Source organism: Myxocyprinus asiaticus, chromosome 47 (genome assembly GCF_019703515.2).
Source record: "Myxocyprinus asiaticus isolate MX2 ecotype Aquarium Trade chromosome 47, UBuf_Myxa_2, whole genome shotgun sequence".
Lineage (NCBI taxonomy): Eukaryota > Metazoa > Chordata > Actinopteri > Cypriniformes > Catostomidae > Myxocyprinus > Myxocyprinus asiaticus.
In genome coordinates, this window is record NC_059390.1 from 26,786,928 (window position 1) to 26,802,581 (window position 15,654).

The 15,654-nt window shown below is 38.3% G+C and overlaps 1 protein-coding gene and 1 long non-coding RNA gene across 2 annotated transcripts in view; both read left to right on the top strand.

Annotated features, from left to right (window-relative positions):
* LOC127437000 (copine-8-like) overlaps positions 1-15,654 on the top strand; it is a 257,856-nt gene that overhangs the window by 89,271 nt on the left and 152,931 nt on the right. The window lies entirely within an intron of this gene.
* On the top strand, positions 1,976-8,737 carry LOC127437032 (uncharacterized). The gene is made up of 2 exons (XR_007896500.1): positions 1,976-4,266; positions 7,846-8,737. It is a non-coding gene; the product is annotated as an uncharacterized LOC127437032 (long non-coding RNA).

Sequence of the window (15,654 nt, forward strand, 5' to 3'; positions counted from 1 at the left end):
ACTGACTGCACTAATATATACACATACATACATATACATATATATATATATATATATATATATATATATATATATATATATATATATATATATATATATATAATAGACTGGCGGCCAAAAGTTTGGAATAATGTACAGATTTTGCTGTTTCGGAAGGAAATTAGGACTTTAATTCACCAAAGTGGCATTCAACTGATCACAGAGTATTGTCAGGACATTACTGATGTAAAAAAAAACAGCACCATCACTATTTGAAAAAAGTCATTTTTGATCAAATCTAGACAGGCCCCATTTCCAGCAGCCATCACTCCAACAGCTTATCCTTGAGTACTCATGCTAAATTGCTAATTTGATACTAGAAAATCCCTTGCCATTATATCAAACACTGCCGAAAGCTATTTGGTTCGTTAAATGAAATCTTTGTGTTTGTTTTGAGTTGCCACAGTATGCAATAGACTGGCATGTCTTAAGGACAATATTAGGTCAAAAATGGCAAAAAAGAAACAGCTTTCTCTAGAAACTCGTCAGTCAATCATTGTTTTGAGGAAAGAAGGCTATACAATGCTTGAAATTGCCAAAACAACTGAATATTTCATACAAAGGTGTATACTACAGTCTTCAAAGACAAAGAACAACTGGCTCTAACAAGGACAGAAAGAGATGTGGAAGGCCCAGATGTACAACTAAACAAGAGGATAAGTACAACAGAGTCTCTAGTTTGAGAAATAGATGCCTCACATGTCCTCAGCTGACAGCTTCATTGAATTCTACCCGCTCAACACCAGTTTCATGTACAACAGTAAAGAGAAGACTCAGACCTTATGGGAAGAATTGCAAAGAAAAAGCCACTTTTGAAATAGAAATATATATATATATATATATACATACAGCTGAAGTCAAAAGTTTACATACACCTTAACCAAATACATTTAAACTCAGTTTTTCACAATTCCTGACATTTAATCATAGAAAACATTCCCTGTCAGTTAGGATCACTACTTTATATTAAGAATGTGAAATGTCAGAATAATAGTAGAGAGAATTATTTATTTCAGCTTTTATTTCTTTCATCACATTCCTAGTGGGTCAGAAGTTTACATACAATTTGTATTTGGTAGCATTGCCCTTACATTTTTAACTTGGGTCAAACATTTTGGGTAGCCTTCCACAAGCTTCTCACAATAAGTTGCTGGAATTTTGGCCAATTCCTCCAGACAGAACTGGTGTAACTGAGTCAGGTTTGTAGGCCACCTTGCTTGCACATGCTTTTTCAGTTCTGCCCACACATTTTTCTATCGGATTGATGTCAGGGCTTTGTGATGGCCACTCCAATACCTTGACTTTGTTGTCCTTAAGCCATTTTGCCACAACTTTGGAGGTATGCTTGGGGTCATTGTCCATTTGGAAGAACCATTTGCGACTGAGCTTCAACTTCATGGCTGATGTCTTGAGATGTTGCTTCAATATATCCACATCATTTTCCTTCCTCATGATGCCATCTATTTTGTGAAGTGCACCAGTCCTTCCTACAGCAAATCACCCTCACAACATGATGCTGCCACCCCCATGCTTCACGGTTGGGATGGTGTTCTTCGGCTTGCAAGCCTCACCCTTTTTCCTCCAAATATAACGATGGTCATTATGGCCAAAAAGTTACATTTTTATTTCATCAGACCAGAGGAAATTTCTCCAAAAAGTAAGATCTTTGTCCCCATGTGCACTTGCAAACTGTAGTCTGGCTTTTTAAATGGCGGTTTTGGAGCATTGGCATTGGCAAGGTGTATGTAAACCTCTGCCTTCAACTGAATATATATACATACACAGGTGCATCTCAATAAATTAGAATGTCGTGGAAAAGTTCATTTATTTCAGTAATTCAACTCAAATTGTGAAACTCGTGTATTAAATAAATTCAATGCACACAGACTGAAGTAGTTTAAGTCTTTGGTTCTTTTAATTGTGATGATTTTGGCTCACATTTAACAAAAACCCACCAATTCACTATCTCAAAAAATTAGAATATGGTGACATGCCAATCAGCTAATCAACTCAAAACACCTGCAAAGGTTTCCTGAGCCTTCAAAATGGTCTCTCAGTTTGGTTCACTAGGCTACACAATCATGGGGAAGACTGCTGATCTGACAGTTGTCCAGAAGACAATCATTGACACCCTTCACAAGGAGGGTAAGCCACAAACATTCATTGCCAAAGAAGCTGGCTGTTCACAGAGTGCTGTATCCAAGCATGTTAACAGAAAGTTGAGTGGAAGGAAAAAGTGTGGAAGAAAAAGATGCTCAACCAACCAAGAGAACCACAGCTTTATGAGGATTGTCAAGCAAAATTGATTCAAGAATTTGGGTGAACTTCACAAGGAATGGACTGAGGCTGGGGTCAAGGCATCAAGAGCCACCACACACAGACGTGTCAAGGAATTTGGCTACAGTTGTCGTATTCCTCTTGTTAAGCCACTCCTGAACCACAGACTACGTCAGATGCGTCTTACCTGGGCTAAGGAGAAGAAGAACTGGACTGTTGCCCAGTGGTCCAAATTCCTCTTTTCAGATGAGAGCAAGTTTTGTATTTCATTTGGAATCCAAGGTCCTAGAGTCTGGAGGAAGGGTGGAGAAGATCATAGCCCAAGTTGCTTGAAGTCCAGTGTTAAGTTTCCACAGTCTGTGATGATTTGGGGTGCAATGTCATCTGCTGGTGTTGGTCCATTGTGTTTTTTGAAAGTCACTGCACCCGTTTACCAAGAAATTTTGGAGCACTTTCAGCTTTTTAAAGATGCTGATTTCATTTTCCAGCAGGATTTGGCACCTGCCCACACTGCCAAAAGCACCAAAAGTTGGTTAAATGACCATGGTGTTGGTGTGCTTGACTGGCCAGCAAACTCACCAGACCTGAACCCCATAGAGAATCTATGGGGTATTGTCAACAGGAAAATGAGAAACAAGAGACCAAAAAATGCAGATGAGCTGAAGGCCACTGTCAAAGAAACCTGGGCTTCCATACCACCTCAGCAGTGCCACAAACTGATCACCTCCATGCCACGCCGAATTGAGGCAGTAATTAAAGCAAAAGGAGCCCCTACCAAGTATTGAGTACATATACAGTAAATGAACATACTTTCCAGAAGGCCAACAATTCACTAAAAATGTTTTTTTTTATTGGTCTTATGATGTATTCTAATTTTTTGAGATAGTGAATTGGTGGGTTTTTGTTAAATGTGAGCCAAAATCATCACAATTAAAAGAACCAAAGACTTAAACTACTTCAGTCTGTGTGCATTGAATTTATTTAATACACGAGTTTCACAATTTGAGTTGAATTACTGAAATAAATGAACTTTTCCACGACATTCTAATTTATTGAGATGCACCTGTATATATACAGAAGGCTGAGCTGTTTGTAGGTCATTCTACAATTGTGGTGGCATTTCTAATTGAACATTTTCATAATGGCTAGTTCACCTAAACAACAAATTCTGTTATCATTTACTCACCATAATGTTGTTCCAAACCCATATTACTTTCTTTCTTTTGTGGAACATAACAGGAGATGTAATGCAGAATGACTGTATTTTTGGAAAAAAATGCAATAAAAGTGAATGGTGACTGAGGCTGACATTTTGCCTCCAAGGCGAACTCCTTTTGCCTTTTATGCAAATGATGACAGATGTTATTTTTATTTTTTCCCCATAAAAGTCATTTTGGTGATTTTATTTTGTTTTGCAGGAACACAGCTGATTATAATCGTAACAATTTCTTTATATAAATAACAGATTGAAACCAGTATAAAGTTAAATAAATCTAGTTGTATGTCAAAGCTACTATCAAAGATAACAAATCTTTTTTTCTTCTTTTTTTACTACTATTATTTATTAATAAAAGTAATTAATATAGAGCTGAATTATGGAACAATGGCATGATATTTTGATGCTTTAAAAGGTTTTTAAAACCAAAATAAAAATAAATATTAAGATCTTATTACACTTCCTGTTCTGGTTGCTGCAGCATGCTGCACGAGTGTTTTATAGCTTGCTAGTCTGATTAGCATTGCTTATCCTTATTCTTATACCTTCATCCTTTTATCCTTTGCCATTTTGCTGTGTGCTTCGGGTTTTTCCGCTTTTCTACTTTTTCAACTGCGTGTATTTTACCGTGTGCACCCGTTTTCTGTCTTTTTTTTCCTGCTTGTCTACATCTCACGTCTCGACTGCATGCATTCGCTTAAGAACAACCTTAACAACAACAACAAACAACTGCGGTAAGTCATGGCATCTGCTCATGTTATTTCTTCCTGCATTGCATGCCACATATTTACTATAGCTTCTTCCTTCAGCAGTGAGGATTCACATGTGATAAATGTAAGGAATTAGTCAGGCTGACGGAGAAGTTTAACGAGTCAGATACACGCATCCGAACGCTAGTGGAGGTCAGTGAGAAAGAGAAGCCAGTAGATACTGTTTTGGATGCGGATAGTACAGCGAGCAACACACACAATTTGGTTCCGGCTGAAGAGCCCCCACAGCAGGGCATTTGGGTGATATCTCAGCGGCATATTCGCTCAGCAAAGTGACACCACTCTCCCGTTCCTAATAGGATTTCCAATCGATTCTCCCCACTCAGTGATGCACCCATTGAGAATAATGTTGAAAAAGCCTTAATAATTGGTAATTCTATTGTAAGGAATGTGGAAATAGAGATTCCAGCCACCATTGTTAAATACATTTCAGGGGCTCGGGTCTCTGACATCAGATCAAATTTACAAGTGCTGGCTAATGCTAAATGTAGATTTTGTAAAATTGTTTTTCATGTTGGCACTAACGATGTCCAGCTTCACCAGTTGGAGATCACTAAAGATAATGTTAAAGAAGTGTGTGAACTTGCAAAAACAATGTCAGACACTGTAATATGCTCTGGCCCCCTCCCTGCTCGTCGTGGTGATGAGGTTTAGAGTAGATTAGTGTCACTGAATATCTGGATGTCTGAGTGGTGTCTGGAGAATAGAATAGGATTTATAGACAATTGGAGTTTTTGGGGTAGACCTGATGTGCTAAAGAGAGATGGACTCCATCCCTCCAGGGAAGGTGCCGCTCTCCTCTCTAGTAATTTGGCTCATAGTCTTAATAGTGATAGTATTTGACTAACTGGGGCCCAGGTCAGGAAGCAGACAATCTGGTTAATCCGAACGACTGCTATCTGCTTTGAGACGTCACACAGTTCACATAAACTACAACACATAGAGACTGTATCACCTAGATATCATATAGAGACTGTGTCTGTTCCTCAAACTACCAAACCCCTCACTAAATCATTTAGAAAAAATGTGATTAAGGTTAAACTTGAAAAAGACAAAAAAAATTGAAGATAAACATCATATAAAGGTAGGGCTACTAAATATTAGATCTATTTCTACCAAAACACTAATTGTAAATGAAATTATTACAGATCATAGTTTGGATGCACTCTGTTTGACTGAAACCTGGCTTTAACCGGATGAATATATTAGTTTAAATGAATCTACTCCCTCAGGTTATTGTTATAAACATGAGTCTCACCTGAAGGGTTGAGGAGGAGGTGTTGCTACAATTTACATTAAAGTTTTTGGTGTTTCTCAGAGGACAGGATATAAGTTTAAGTCTTTTGACCTAATAATGCTTAAATGTAACAATGTCAGATTTAAATAAAAAATCTCTGTTGTCTTTTCCCCTTGCTACAGTATATAGATCACCTGGGCCGTACTTCGATTTCCTTTGTGAATTTGCAAATTTTCTATCAGATCTAGTAGTTAATGTAGATAGAGCTTTAATTATTGGTGACTTCAACATTCACATAGATAATGAAAATGACACATTGGGATTAGCATTTGTTGATATTTTCAACTCTGTTGGAGTCAGACAAAATGTGACAAGACCAACTCATCGCCATAATCATATGCTGGATTTAATTCTGTCATATGGAGTTGATGTTGATACTATAGAAATTCTACCACAGAGCGATGACATCGATGAGATCATTAACTCGTCTCTTGTTTGCTGCGATCAGCTAATGTCACTCAATCTGCACCACGCTATAGTTCAGGTAGAACTATTCTTTCGACCACTAAAGATAGCCTCACCAATAATCTTCCAGATCTATCTCATACACTCAGTAAGCCCCAAAGTCTAGAAGAACTTGATGAAATAACAGAAAATATAAATACAGTCTTCTCTAGCATTCTTGATAGTGTCGCCCCCCTTTCGATTAAAGAAAATTCAAGAAAAAAGCCCCGCACCATGGTAAAAGTGATCACACTCATACTCTCAAGAGAGCAGCTAGGAAAATGAAGCGCAAACAAAATTAGAGGTATTTCGCGGTGCATGGAAGGATAGTGTCTGTAGCTACAGACAGGTAAGCATGTTTTAGCAAACTCATAGAAAATAACCACAACAATCCTAGGTGTTTATTCAGTGCTGTGTCTAAATTGGTTTGGAATAAAGCATCGACAGAACCAGATATTCCATTGCAGCACAACAGTAATGACTTCATGAATTTCTTTACTGATAAAATTGAAATAATCAGAAATAAAATTGGAACTATGCAATCAACTGTCACAGCACCTCAGAAAACAGTGTCTCATAATTTTACTCATGAACAACTTAAATCCTTTGCTGTCATAGGTCATGAATAGGATAGAGAATTATGTTGCCATTAGTGGACTTGCATTAGCATGATTTAGGTCCTATTATCAGACCACTACCACTTTGTATGTGTAAACGAGGAATTGAAAATATAATAAACAAAAGTTAAGTGTGGAGTGCCACAGGGATCAGTTTTAGGGCCTCTGCTTTCCCTGAGAGATATTATCAGGAATCATGGAGTAAGTTTCCACTGTTATGCCGACGATACCCAACTTTATATTTCTTCTAAACCCAATGAAAATTCACAATTCTCCAAATTAGCGGAGTGTATCAATGAAATCAAAGATTGGATGGCCATACATTTCCTTCTACTCAAATCCGACAAAACAGAGGTACTAATTATTGGACCAAAAACCTCTAAAAATAAGCTGCTAAAATATAATTTGACTCTCGATGTATGTACTTTTACATTGTCTTCTACAGCAAATAACTTGGGTGTTATATTTGATACCAATCTATCCTTTGAAAATCAAATTTACAATGTTTGTAGAACAGCATTCTTCCACCTCAGAAATATTGCTAAGTTATGACACATGCTCTCTGTTGCTGATGCCGAAAAACTCATTCATGCGTTCATGACCTCAAGACTAGATTATTGTAATGCATTACTGGGAGGAAGTTCAGCAAGTTAAATAAACTTCAATTGGTTCAAAATGCAGCTGCCAGAGTGCTGACTAGAACCATGAAATATGATCATATTAGCCCCATTTTATTGTCGTTACATTGGCTACCTGTTAAATTTCATATTAATTTTAATATTCTATTAACTACATACAAAGCGTTGAATGGTCTAGCCCCACAATACTTAAGTGACCTTCTGACATGCTATATTCCATCACGTTCATTACGATCACAAAATTCTGGCTTGTTAATAGTTCTTAGAATATCAAAATCCACAAAAGGAGGTAGATCCTTTTCCTATTTGGCTCCTAAACTATGAAATAGTCTCCCTAACACTGTTCGGGATGCAGACACACTCACTCAGTTTAAGTCTAGACTAAAGACTCATCTATTTAGTCAGGCATACACATCATTTATTAGTTAGGTCTGCCGGAACCAGAAACATCTATCATGATCTATAACTCTGCATAAAATTGAATGACTTCTACGCTAATATTATTCTATTTGTTTCCATGTCTCAACCTCGGGATTCATATCCCAAGGTTACCAGAGCTGGTCAGACCCAGCTCCATTCCTGCTTGGTGTCGGACTCCACTTGGTGTTTGGTGTTTCTGAGTGATGATGACTAAATGCAGCCGGTACTAGCCAGACATCATTTCAATCTTTTATAATGGACTTCAGAGGATGAACTGATGCACACTCCAACTGTAAGACATTGGATACTTCATATGCCACTGCCTGAACCTTGGATTTAGGATGGACTCCACCGAACCTCACTGAAATTACCTGCTGGTTGAACTGCGATGCCCCTCATTGATCTCTGCCTGCATCACCTTTGTCTATTGTTGGACTACACTCTTGAAATGGAATACATAGACTATCATTTAATTGCCAACAAATGCCTTCATCAGCCAACTAACAAAGAACAATGCATCTATGTGAACTTCTGCAGTTAATCCAGGATGGACTTCAAAGACATTAGTCAGTAATCTTACAGTTCTTACAGTTTTTTTAAACACTGGACCTTAATACTTACTTAGTTTACTAATCTTAAACTCTGAACTGCACTGCATATAAATAACTAATATTGGCATTATATTCATGCTGGTTAGCCAGAGGGGAACTGGCCCCCACAGTGAGCCTGGTTTCTCCCAAGGTTATTTTTCTCCATTAACCAACATCTAATGGAGTTTTGTGTTCCTTGCCACAGTCGCCTTCAGCTTGCTCACAGGGGTTCTAAATACAATTATTATTTATGTAATTTTTATAAAAATTTACAATCATATTTACTCAAACTACATAATGATCACTCTAAGACTTTATAGATATTACAGTTTCATTTTTTTATGCATGATTTTCTGTAAAGCTGCTTTGAAACGATGTGTGTTATGAAAAGCGCTATACAAATAAAAATGACGACACGACTCTCTGAAATATTTGGTTCTGATTGGTCACTCTCAACATTATGTAGCTTTGCTTGTATTTCGTCTCAGTTTCTACAAGTAATCTAATAACATAAGTTAAATAAGTTAAAAAATAATAATAATAATTAAAAAAAAAATAAGTCAAATCAATATTTCAATATCCATGTATTTATTTATTTTTTAAGTTGCAGTGTAATAAGCTGTATACAGTCGGCCAGTAATTATGGCAAAATAAAGCAAAAGCTTACAGTACATTCTCCTTTACAAATAAAGACCATTTCAAGGTTGTAAACAAGGAATTAGAATGCTACTACATGTCTTGCCCTGAAAAATTTCTGGTAGTGGGATTTTCATAACCCAGAACATTCAAAAATAAAATGACTAGCTTGTACTTTTAGAGTCTAGCTAAAACAGAACAAACAAGATATTTGCAAAAACTGAAAATTAAAAATGAGGTGTTATTACTGAATCCTTTAAATAAGACACTAATTTTCTCAAAAAGCATTAAAAAGTTTACCTGAAGTGACTTATCCAGACATGTTGTTGATACTGAGCATCTATGCGATAGAGGTGTATCGTTGTGTAGATGCTCACAATTATTTCTTCAGTGGCAATGTCAGGAATATTGGATCCTAATATAATCAATGAAGCTGTTAACGCTGTAAGCACAAGTCTTTCTGACAAGGTAAGAGTTTATCTTTGCAATTATTTAAAAAACATTCCTTTCCTTGTTTGACTCTTCTGCGGTTGCTTCTATACTACTCCAGCTACTCTGAGATCTTGGCAGTGCAATACTGCAGATGTTGTTGACTTTTGTGTTCCTCATTTGTAAGTCACTTTGAATAAAAGGGTCTGCTAAATGACTAAATGTGCAACTTCATTCATTATAATAGGGGCGAACTATAGTCACTTTTAGAGCCTGTAAAGAAATACTCTGACTTAACTTGCCAGCTAAACTCTACCTGTCAAACTGACTACTAGTTGGCAAAAATGTCCTTCACCTACCAGAGATAAGATAAGATGTGTGCTACAGTTGTTGGTATATGCCACTCAATATTTTCAACTTTATTTTTGCTTTAATGTTTTTGTTTTAAATGTATTTTGTGCTACATGAGTCAACTTTGAAATGCGATTTGTTTAAATTTACATATCTTGTATATTAATCAGTATTTCTCTGTTCTAGAAACTTCTAACCAGTAAAATGTGCATATTGAGATGATTTTTTATTTATTTTATTTATTTTTCTGCCAATTTGGAATGCCCAATTCCCACTACTTAGTAGGTCCTCATGGTGGCGCGGTTACTCACCTCAATCCAGGTGGCGGAGGACAATTCTCAGTTGCCTCCGCTTCTGAGACAGTCAATCCGCGAATCTTATCACGTGGCTCGTTGTGCATGACACCGTGGAGACTCATGCTACTCTCCGCGATCCACGCACAACTTACCACGTGCCCCATTGAGAACGAGAACCACTAATCGTGACCACGAGGAGGTTACCACATGTGACTCTACCCTACCTAGCAACCGGGCCAATTTGATTGCTTAGGAGATCTGGCTGGAGTCACTCATCACACCCTGGATTCGAACTCGCGACTCCTGGGGTGGTAGTCAGCATATTGGGATGACTGATTGCATGTAATGGGCCAATCAGAAATTTGAATGTGTTCCCTAACAAAACCTGTGGGGGGAGGGGAGAAACAAGAGAACGTGCAGGTGATTTGAGAACGAGAGATGTCCAAGAGCAGCGTCCGAAAAACAGTCAAAAGATTTGGAATTTCAAATATAGTTCACCTAAATATTACTCAAGAGCAGTGCTAAAACGTGTTTTCTCCCTCTAGTAGTTTTATTTTGCGAGTTTACCTGAGTGTTTCGAGTTTATTTGCTTAACATACAGCTGGACACTAAGCTGCCGCTTTTTGTTTTGATTGTGAGGGAACTGCGAGTTTATTTAGGCACCCACAAACTGCTTTTCGGAGGAATATTGTTGCCGAACAGTGTGTGACCCTGTATGGAGGAACTCACTCTTATCAAAGACTTGGATCACGGACAAAGAACTGCTACGCTGCTAAGTTTCCGGTAGGTCGATGGATTGCTCGATGGAACCTGAGTGGAGTTTGCTGTCCCTTTCTCTCAACATTGTGCATCATCGCCTGTAATACTCTTCATTGTTCTCTAACCTGGATTTTCACGTTCGCTGGAGTTGCGTGAGTGAATCTGCTCTTCAGTGTGTCATCTTCCTGCATTTCACAACACTTGCCCTGAAACGGAGACAAACACCGCTGAAAGTGATCATAAGTTGCTTAAACTGCACTATCAAGGAGTATTTCTTATGGGCCCCAACGTAAAAGAGTAAACAAGTGCTTGTTTTAGTCAAAAACTCTGAACAATTGGTTATTTTATCTTCATTGAACAATTGAATCCTTTGAACATTTGATTAGTTTGAACAATTGAACAAGTGATTCACTGAGTAGTTTGAACACTGATTCTTTTGAGTGTTATCTATTGAGTGAGAGTGTGATTTGGTTCATTGATTCATTGTAATTGATTCATTTCATTTGAATGTGAATACTGGTTCTTTTGGGTCATTGTTTGCTTTGTGAATTGGTTGGAAATTATTCAAAGCTTGGTGTTTTGAGTTTGAACATTCAAAGAACAATTGATCTTGAATATTGTTAGGGAAAAGAAAAGGGAGTCATTTAAATACATTTGAACCTTTCAAGAAAAGAGAAGGTAATTTAACATCTCAATTGTTATATTTGGGGTGAATTTATATACAAGTGTTTTTTTTTTATTTCAATTTATTGTTTATAGTTTATAAATCTATAATTTGTTAATTGTTACAAATCTCTCTAGTGTTTTAATTAGAGATTTACATTTAAAAAAGTTTAAATACAAAGACAAAAAGGAAGGTTTATTATTTTATTGAGAAAGACAAAAATATATTATACCTATAGTTTTTCTTAATTGGATACACCATGCTAATTGATTTTAATATATATATCAAAATTTTCCCAGTAGAAAGATTGCAGAGAAAAATCCAGCCAGTTCCCCATCAAAAGCTGATGAAACCCAGGATTCCTATAATACAGTATTTGAACAATAGCATTCTTGCCTGTTACCAGAGGGTTACATTAGTGGAGGCACCGCTGGGATTGTTTTCCCTGCATACAGTGAGTAATATTAGGCTCACCTTTTCCCTTTCATTGATTTGCAGAAGTTGTGTTAATATGGACATTTCTTAGGCTGCTGAGTGGAGCCGCCAGGCCCAGATAAGTCCATCACACTGCATTGTTCTAAGTGATGTCCCCATTGATGTGAGGGATAAAACCATTGCAGATGTGTTGAATACAGTGAAAGTATTTGGTCGGACTAAGATACATAGCTGTCGGGGAGATAGTACAGGAACTACGTTGTTTCTGTTGATTAAGACTAGTGTAGACATTGATCCTGATACTGTACCTCCAGAGATATTGTTTTCTGTGAAGTGGGACCCTGGGAGGTGCACACAGTTAAAAAGTCTTGTGGCAACAATTACTGAGTCTAGAGATGTTTATTTTCAGGAGAAACTGTTGTCTTTGCTGCAGCATGAAGGAAAGTCAATGGATGATGTGAGATCCATGGTTGAGTCAGGTCAGTACACCAATGTGAATATTAACATGGAAAAAGTGCACACACATGCCTAATGACAGACTCAGTTACCGAACATTATTAATGTTCTCAGGATTGAAATTGGTTCCTCCCGGGGAAAAGGAATATAATTTTTGGATGGAACAGGCAGCCCAAATGGTCAGTGAGTGGCAGTGTGCCAAGTCTGTAAAGAGGCAACATGGACCTGAGTTTGAGAGGACCTGCTGCTGACATAATCATTTCTGAAGGTTAGTAATCCAGCTGCAGAATCTACTGATTGCTCTTGATACAGCCTATGGAAATACAGAAAGTGACTCAGATCTCATGGCAAAGTTCCAAAGGACTTTCAAGGGAGAAGGTGGAAAAACTCTCTGATTTCGTGTACAGATTAGACAAACTCCTTCACTGAATACTCTTCAAAGGACGAATTAAAGCTGAAGACTTAAATCGAATGTGCATGGAGCAGGTTGTTAAGGGAGCACTTACCACTGACATGGTAGCACTACGTCTGAGAATGACCCGCACTCTGCGTGATCCCCCTAGCTTTTCTCAGCTTCTATGAGAGGTACGGGAGGAAGAGGATTGGATTAGTGCTAGAGATGATGTAAAAGCGGTGGTCTCTACTGCTGCTGTTCCCCAAGTCTCCAACAGGACAGAGTTGAATAGCTTAAAAAAGGAATGAGCTTTCCTCTCAGGTAAACAAACTGTTGAAAGTTGTTGTAAATCCTGTTCCTGACCCTTCTTCAAAGAAATCCGGTTCTGTTTTTCATGTGTCAGATGCCAATGCTAGCAATGCACCCTCAAAGAAAGACACATCCAAGCTTTCTCATCCTGGAATCTTTTGTTAAAAGTATGGAGAGGATGGGCATACTAAGAGAGAATGTCAAGGAAGTGAAAATCTGAGAAAAGTCTACCAGAAGTTGATTAAAATGAGTCGGCTATCTGGAAAACTTCTAGGGAGTTCAGTGAAGGCACGGCACTGGGCTCGACTTGAACCACGTTCCAATTCTTGTTCTTCAGAAAAACCCAGATGCTCTTCTGAAATCCCTTTAGGCTTACTAGGTCCAACTTCTGAAGTACCTGTTCTAATTGAGGGGGTTTATGCTAAAGCTCTACTTGACTGTGGCTCCCAAGTTACCTTTCTGTATCACAGTTTCTACCGTACTTACTTGAATCACTTACCTCTTTGGCCAGTGGAAAACCTGGAATATATAGGGCTTGAGTTAACACAAATACCCATGTGATGGTTATCTGCCCATTCGCCTTGAGTTCACTGATGCGGTTGTAGGTGTACCTCAAATCGTTGACACACTTGCATTAGTTTGTCAAGACCCTCAGCAAGAGCAGCAAATAGCCATTCTGATGGGGACTAATACCCATATGGTGAGACGCTTGTTTGAGGCCTGCAAACAGAAATCAGAAGAAAACTTAAGTACCTTGTCAATACACCCTGTAGTCCGTGAAGCTTATGAGACCATTCAGAAGTCCGATGGCTCAAATGCAGATTCTGAGAGACATGGCACTTTGTGTTTCACCCAGCATAAGTCAATTGTCTTGTGACCTGGCAGTCACGCATGGCAGACTGCAAACTTTGTTCTTCAAAAGTATCAAGTGGAGGTACAAAAACTAGCTCGTATAATATGAGTAATCTGATAAAACATCTGAAATTGAAACACAAAAATGAGCACAGAGAATTTGCCGCTAGCGGTAGCACTCGGCAACAAACACTGCAGCAAACCATAGCGAGACGAGAGAAAATGCCAAGAGATAACCCAAGAGCTATAAAAATAACAGAGATGCTTACCCAATTAATTATTCTTGATGATCAACCACTATCAGTTGTTGATAACGCAGGATTTCATCACCTTCTTGGATGTTTTGGAGCTGAAGTATGAGATTCCCAGTCGCCGCCATGTCACAGATGTTGTATTACCACAGATACACTACGCAGTGAAAAAGAACATCGTCAGCTTGTTGCATGACATAAAAGCAATTAGCTTTACTACTGACATTTGGAGTTGTAGTGTAAGTCCAGTGTCTCTCATCAGCTTAAAAGCACAATGGATAGATGGCGATTTCACTCTACAACAAATCATGCAAAGCAATTCCGAGGCTTGCACACAGGTCAAGCGATAGCGAGCATATTTGAGGAAATGCTTGCGACTTGGGCAATTCCCAAAAGTTCTGTACATGTTGTGGTCCGTGACAATGCTAGAAACATGATAAAGGGGATGGAGTAGGCTGAAGTTCCTAGTCTTCCGTGTGTGGCGACATACGCTGCAGCTGGCGTTCGCAGAGGGGCTGCTATCACAGCGCAGCAGTGCGGAGGCTGTGGGAGTCGGGCGCAAAATAGTCGGCCACTTTAAACATTCAAACCTGGCATACTCTCGATTACAGGATATTCAGATACAGCTCGGTCAACCAATTAAAAGACTCCAACATGACGTGCAGACTCGTTGGAACAGCACGTTCTACATGCTGCAGTCTCTGATTGAGCAGAAATGGGCCATTGGAGTATGTGTCTGAACACAAGCTCCCTGCCACTCTAACAGCAAACCAGTGGAATCTTATGGAGAAGATGGTAAAAGTATTGGCTCCCTTTGAAGAAATGACTCGTCAAGTGAGTTCTTCAGATGCTTTAGCCTCAGATGTAGTTCCTGCTGTCACTGCACTACAGAGACTGTTATTGAAAGAAATGGATGAGGACCACGGAATCAAAACGATGAAGAGCACTTTGCTTGCTGCTTTGCAGAAGCACATCTCCACGTGGAGCAAAACCCGCTTTACAGCATTGCAACTTTACTCGATCCAAGGTTTTTGTTTAATCATTTTTTGCTATTAAATTCAATTATGATAAATAAGCTTTAATTTGATCATAATAATAAATTAAAAAAAATATATAAAGAAGCTGTCTTAAAATCATTAGTCTCACTGTGTTGTACTTGGAAAACTGCCACATCACAAAAAAAAACAAAAAAAACAGGTATCCGTATCGGTGATTACCAGAAAAAAAAAAATATATCGGTACTCGTACTCGGTCTTTAAAAAAAATGGTATCGGTGCATCCCTACTTTGTACATTATGGTTTGCCATACAGAATTCACTCAGATCAAGGCAGAGATTTTGAGAGTCAGTTGATCAAAGAAATGCTGACTGTGTTGGGAATAAAGAAATCTTGAACTTCTCCATTCCATCTTTAGGGAGACCCACAACAGGAGAGGTTTAACCCTCCTTGACACGCTTGGTACTTTGCAGTTACGGCAAAAGTCAAGATGGAGTCAACATATCACCAAACTTGTC